Genomic DNA, 7,139 nt, shown 5'->3' on the forward strand with positions numbered 1-7,139 from the left:
TTACTGACTCCAGCATAATGATAGATGAGCAGATGTTTATGTGTGGGAGTACATAAAATCCTTGCTTCTGCAAAATAAATAATTGAGACAAAATCTAGAACAACAATTGGATTGTAAACAGCGAGAGAATGTAGTCGAAGAAAAACAGGAAAAAAGGACATGAGTCTTATGCTAAGGAACAACTTTCTCTACCTTTCCCACTATATCCTTTTTGTTAGATGCTATATACAACATGACGCATCTAGCACTTCAAGGTGCTGTGCCCAGCAAACTTTAAACATCTGACCCAGACTTTTGCATTTTTTTCCTCCTTAAAAGAAATGAAAGCTCTCAAAAGCTCCTGTACTGCATTTTTTCACAATGTATTTATCACCACCACTAGAACTCTGGAATTATCACCTACAATTAGGTAACTAAGGCTTTGCTTTACTAATTACCAGATTACAGGAATGTCCTCAGTAGCCTTTAGGTAGATATGCTAGGATTAACTGTAGCATTCAAGTGTTTGAAATAAAGCACTTTAGTCTTTACAAGAAAGAATTAAGGCATTGTTTCTAAGGCCATCTCATTTTGAATAGATAGCAACAAAAAGAACTCTTTGCCACATTCAGTATTCAGCATCTTCTCAGATTTCTAAGTGTTTTAAATTCACCTGTCACCATCTAACCTACTATTATAATAGGCATGAGAGATGAATAATGGTTTCAAAAGTTGAGTTGATGTAACCATGATCAGAAATAACAGCAAAAAATCACACAGACCATGTTGAAACATTCACACTTCTCTATTTAGTCATACTACTGTTGTTCATCGTCTTGCATCTTGCTATCAAGCGGAAATATTCATAGCCCAGAAAACCAACTTGGGCTGCATCAAAAGCAGTGGGGCCAGTACGTTGAGAGGGGATTCTGCCCCTCTGCTCTGCCCTTGCATGTGCCCACCTGGAGCACTGCATCCACTCTGGGGTCTGCAGCACTGGAAGGGTGTAGATCTGTTTCTTGGGGTGACTTTATGATGTGTATCCCCTATTGCTGCTCTATGCCCAGAAAATCAATTCTGTGCCTTTCTGTGCCTTTAAACGGAGCCTGAGAGGGGGGAGAGGAAAAAATCAAGTGAACTTTTCAAAGCAGTTGTTCAAGGACACAGATACACATTCCTCTGTGTCCTACTACAGTGAGAAGAGCAGAGGAAGCACCCTGCTTGCTTTCCAGCCAGCTTTTGGCTCCTTTTCTTTGGAGGGAGACAGAGAGTTGAACTTTGTTTTCCTGGGACTTCACTTTTTCCCTTCTTCTCTTCTGGACTGCTTCAACATCAGAACACATTGGGAGAATTTTCCACCGAGGCCCTGGAGGTGGGCCCACACTGACCCAGCTCTGAGGAGGAGGAGAGAGACCACACCTACAGAAGGACTCTGAAATCTTCCCAGGTTTTTCTCCACAGCGAGAGGTTTTCTTATTCAGCATTATTATTCTTTTCCTGTGTGTTTGTTAAATAAATAGGGTTTTTATCTCTTTCACTTTCCTCAGAGGAATTTTTTTTTCCCCCCAAACCTGGTGGGGGAGGAATGGTTGTAACCTGCCTTCTATCAGAGGATATTTTCCTCCAAATTTGTCAAAACTGGCACAACCTGCTAGAGTGAGAGTAGAGGAGAGCCACCAAGGTTATCAGTGGGCTGACAGACCAGTTGGGGTTGTTCAGCCTGGAGAAGGAAAGCTTCTGGGGGTACCTTATTGTGGTCTTTGAGTACCTGAAGGGGGCTTCAAAGAGAGCTGTGAGGGACTTTTGACAAGGGTGTGCAGTGACAGAACAAGGGGGAATGGCTTCAAACTGAAATAGAGCAGGTTCAGATTGGATATTGGGAAGAATTTTTTTTACTGTGAGGGTGAGGAGGCCCTGGAACAGGTTGGCCAGAGAAGTTGTGGACTCCCTATCTCTGGAAGTGTTCAAGGCCAGGTTGGATGGGGCTTTAGTCTAGAGCAAGGTGTCTCTGCCCATGGCAGGTTTGGAACTAGGTGATCTGTAAGGTCCCTTCCAACCCAAACCATTCTGAGATTCAATATTGTGAGTAAAATTCAGTTACTAGGAACACTGATGTTATAACTATGACTTCTACTAAATGTATGATTTACCTCAACCAGTGGTAAATCCTCCACTCAAAACAGCAAATCTTAAAAAAAACCCCAAACATACAGTATCTTCCATCAAGGACCACAAATAACTTTTTACATTTGAAACTACACAGTTCTTTAGGTGTCTAGAGAGAATGAGGACCTCCCCTTTTGTCATACAGGTCAGCAGTAAAAATGAGCTTGTTGAAGCAATGAGTGAACGCTGTTGCCTTCATGAAAGTATTCAGTACTTTATACAGTGCATTCTGATTTTGTTGCATTCTGAGCTTTTTATGCCAAAACTTTATTGCACTATAGGGACTGCAACCACATTGCAGTCTACAGGGATAATTCTAGCACTTTTACAAACAACTGGAATACTTACTTTTAGACATGTCCCACCTAAAAGAAGAAATAGTAAGCTCAGAAAATATAAAGCTAGCATGGGCTGCTGATCTGTTTTTGAAGGAAGATAGCTTTAAAATGAAAGAATGAAGTGAGTAAATGTGTGAGTGTCGCATGTAATAACAAAACACACTAGGATTCTAAACCTGGTTGAAAACTACACACAAAAAAGTACATTATTTATTGTAATGCCATCAGATTCTCATCTGTTTAAAATAGTACCATACATTGTAGTCCCAGGAATTTCTCTGCAGTTTCAAAGACAAACACAAACAAGCGAACTACAGTTTAAAAGTGTCTTCCCAGTGCTTACTAAGCATGGACCAACCATCTCTGAGTGCCTTGGATTCTAACCTGATGGTATATGGTGTCCAAACACAGCCTGGCTGTAGGGATGTTTGCAACCAGGCACTGTGCTGTTGTTTGGAGCTGGAATTCAGGAGATACACAATTTACAATGAGTATCAGGAAGAGATCAAGTTATTCCAATAGGGCTGACTCCTTTCCAATAAGGATTTGTGTCATAAATAGAGGAAACAAGATGGTGTGCCAGTTTTGGACATCAAAAGGAATTGAGACATCAGAAGAAATTTCTTCACGGAGAGGATTGTTAAACTTGGAATGGACTGCTCAGGGAGGTGGTGGAGTGATCATCCCTGGAGGTGTTCAACAAATGACTGGAAGTGTCACTTAGTGCCATAGCTTAGTTGACAGTGTGGTCAACAGTCAAGGATTGGACTTGATGATATCAGAGGTCTTTTCCAACCTAAAGGATTCTGTTATTCTATGAATAGGATATTCTGCTAGCTCATTAGACAGAGCTGAGGTTCAGAAATGCACTTGCCTAGCCAGAAAACATAACTCTGCCCTACATTAAGTGCAGCACAAAGTGGAAAAAAAAAGTCAAAACAAATCAAATTTAGTTTTCCAATTTACTATTTTCTAATGATAAACATTTTTAACAAGATTTACAAGATGAGAACTCAGAGAAGGGCAGATTCAGTATGATTTTAAGATATATGTTATTCTTGGTTGTCTTTAAAAGAGAAAGCTTTTTCTTAGTATGTATCAGTGATTTCTGTTATACATAAATTTAACCCGCCACTGATTCACTGCAGATAGGTGCACTTCTTGGTAGCTTAACAGAGCTTACTGAACTGAAAAACAGAGACTGATTTAAAAATATGTTTACTGGAAGACAGACTGTGATTAAAAGTCAATTTATCTTCCAGCTAAGTAGAGATCACCTTCCTTCCCAAAATAAAGTAACTACCACCACCCATCTACTCTCTACTGTCACTGAGTCCTGCGTGCTTGCATGTCAGTATATCCCTATCGGCAGTGCAGTTACCTAGGGATAATGAGGCAGAACCTGTAAAAAGGAGGTTTTCTTTCCTGAAGAATTGTGCCCCAGGGCAATTACTGGTATCTGTGAAAGAAAACTGATGACTTGTAATTATCATTCAAAAAGTTGATCTTGCATTGGAGAAAGGATTTTTGTTTCAATTTAAGCCTTATCTGCATGCTCATTGTTAGCTGGGTTTTATATAAACATGACTAGTTTAGATATGTCTACACTGTTTTCCAGATACAGACCCAAACCCGCACTCAAGTCGAAGTTCATCCATGCCAGAAGTACATGGACCTTGGGCAAGATTCAGCCATTGCTAATAGGACAGCAAATCACAGACCACTGTTCAGTATGACCCCAAGCACATTCCTGCCTGCTCTCTAATCAGTGCCTACTGACAGTGAAACTGCTACCTCAAACTGTGAAAAACAGTGCATGTTTCCAACAAGGCAGATTTTTGTGCCTGTAATTCACATTCTAAATGTATTCTAGAGACAGCATTTCCCCTCTATGTCTATGAAGGAAGAAGAGTGATTAAAAAAACCCCACAGTATAAACTTAGCATTAGGGATTATATTCATATTTCCTATCTCATCTTTTGCAGTAAGAACTAGTACTGCTGACTGCACTTGTTCATTCAGATAATACTCACATGCACACACATGCAAAATGGCAAAAGCTACTGCAGATAGGTAACACCAAGAGAAAGAGACACAAATGTGCAGTTTAGAAACATTCTCTGCCTTGTGTTGGAAGAGGGAAAATGCAGCAAACACTGCACAACAGCCTTATCTGAATAAGAGACATAAAAGTGCTACTTGATAGCCCTGCTGTTCTCAGTAGAAATCTTCTGGAGAAATGCTTGCTCAGTTCCCAGAGAAACTCAGTCCTTTTGTGAGAGATCTCCCTTTTGTACTTTGCTTCCTTTTTTAAAAGCCCAGAATTTTAATTTTTTTGAACTACAGAGGATTTCTGTTTAGGACTAAATGTGGACAGTTCTACTGCGAATCAGATCAGCTGCATACGTGGCAGACAAAGAATTGGCAAGTGTGATGCTTCTGGCTTCAGTTGACTTCAGGTTGCCATTACAAGATCATGTCTCTTTTGAAAATCTTCTGTTCTGAAAATCTCCAAGTGTAGATTTTTTGAGTGTTCACAATGTTGCATAGTATGTGTTTTAGGAAAATGTAGATAGTAAAAATGTCCTCTTTTCTTCTGGTATCAACTTAGCAGCACCAAAAAGTACATGAAAAGAGATTCAATTAAAAAAAAACAAACAAAAAAAAGAAGTGAAAGAAGGTAGCTGAAAGGTCATGTCATGGTTTAACCCCAGCTGGCAACTCAGCTCCAAAGCCACTCGCTCACTCCTCCCCTCCACAGCAGAATGGGGGAGTGAATCAGAGGAATACAAGTGAGAAAACTCATGGTTCAAGATAAAAGCAGTTTAATAGGGAGAGCAAAAGCCACACATACAAGCACAGCAAAACACGGATTCATTCACCACTTCCCATTGGCAGGCAGATGTTCAGCCATCCCTAGGATGCCTGGTGGGATGGGGTGAGGTGCAAAAAAGGCCTTGATACTGAATAAGCACTGCTTAGCAATAACTAAAACATCTGTGTATTACCAGTACTGTTTTCATCAAGTCAGAAACACAGCCCCATACCAGCTACTGTGAAAAAATTTAAATTTACTCCAGTCAAAACCGGCACATTCATCACTCAGTCTGACAATGAGATAAAATTGTTTTACGAACCACATTATATTCCTTGTTACAATCTGATATAGAGATGCCCTTTCCTTGCAAGGTTCTCTGTTTCTCCAGTAGTACACCTGTGCGGCTTCTACCTAAGACATCACAGAACATGCTTGGAGGGTCTCTTAAATAGTGCAAAGGTTTTCATGGGCAATGCATGGGCAATTTTTTTTCCTACTAGGAAGGAAATACATGATTTCAGAGTTTCAGTAGGCAGAGCAACTTCTGCAGTACACAACAGCTGGAAAAATTACTGTACTGTCATGAGAACTGCCTAAGAACTGTTTTCTCTTTCACTGTTCAAGGATGAGGCTGCAGAGGAGCTATAGAAATAGTGATGAATTATACTGCACTGATAAAACTGGTATGTACTAGATGATGCAGGCAGCTTGTCCATGCCCTTATAGAAGGTTCACAGAATGGGTTGGGTTGGAAGAGAACTTTAAAACGACATCTTGTCCAACCTCCCTTATCAAGATTAAATGAAACAGCAACTAAGAAAAGTGTGTGAAAAGAGTATCAATTTATTTTCCAATCACTCTAGTCACAGATTTCTGGCAGTGCCTTCTGCAATCCAGATTTATTCTCTTATTTTCCTACTACTAAATTCAATTAACTTGCTGCATGGAGTTCAGGGTCTCAGTGTGAAGTAAAAACTATTTAATTATTACTTTTAAAAATGTAATTAACACCTGCACCGCCCCTGGCTTGATGCATTATACTACTGAAGCACCACCATCCTCAAGAGTTTATAACTGAGAGAAGAAAAAGACTCAACGTAATTTAGAATTAATAAGCTTTGTCTTTACAACTTTATGAGAAGCTTGAAATAATTTTATGAAACTCTCAAGCATGTTTAAAAGAAGTGTGTATCAATACGAAACTATAACTGAAATTTTATTTCCAGTTTGAAAATCCCAGGACAGTTCGAATGTAGAACTGATCACACCACTTTTACAGTAAAGCTGGACAGTATTTTTTGTAAACTTAGAAAAGACACCTCTGTAAGAAGCTTTTAATTAACAAAAAAAGTAGTTTTTATAGTTGATACACTAGCTGCAAATCAAGAAGATCTGCAACCATGAAGCCCCTACAGCTATACAAAGAATCAAATCCTTTGCAGAGGTCCTAGAGGATAATAAAACTTGAACAGCAGTTTTTCAGTCTCTTATGGCAGCTGTTGAAGGGTCAGTATCTCTGACCGAGGAAGCTGTGACCGGTCCGGAGAGACGGTCCCAAGAGAGATCGTCTTCCCGAAGCCCGGTGTCTTCCCTCAGCTGCTGGCAGGAGGGCCCGTGCAGAAGCTGTCAGCTCTTCAGTGATTGTCTGCTCGTGATTTCAGCTCAGCTCTGCAGGGCAGCCTCCAGGCCAGACCAGAGAGACATGAGAGGGCCGTATAGCTGTTCCACACGAGGTAGCTTTATTAGTCCACAATCGACGAAGGGAGGGCAGGGACGGGCATCTCTCTGTCCTCGCAGGGGCAGGGGCCTAGCTCTTATAGGGATACAGGGGGTGGGTG

Source organism: Corvus hawaiiensis, chromosome Z, assembly GCF_020740725.1.
Source record: "Corvus hawaiiensis isolate bCorHaw1 chromosome Z, bCorHaw1.pri.cur, whole genome shotgun sequence".
Lineage (NCBI taxonomy): Eukaryota > Metazoa > Chordata > Aves > Passeriformes > Corvidae > Corvus > Corvus hawaiiensis.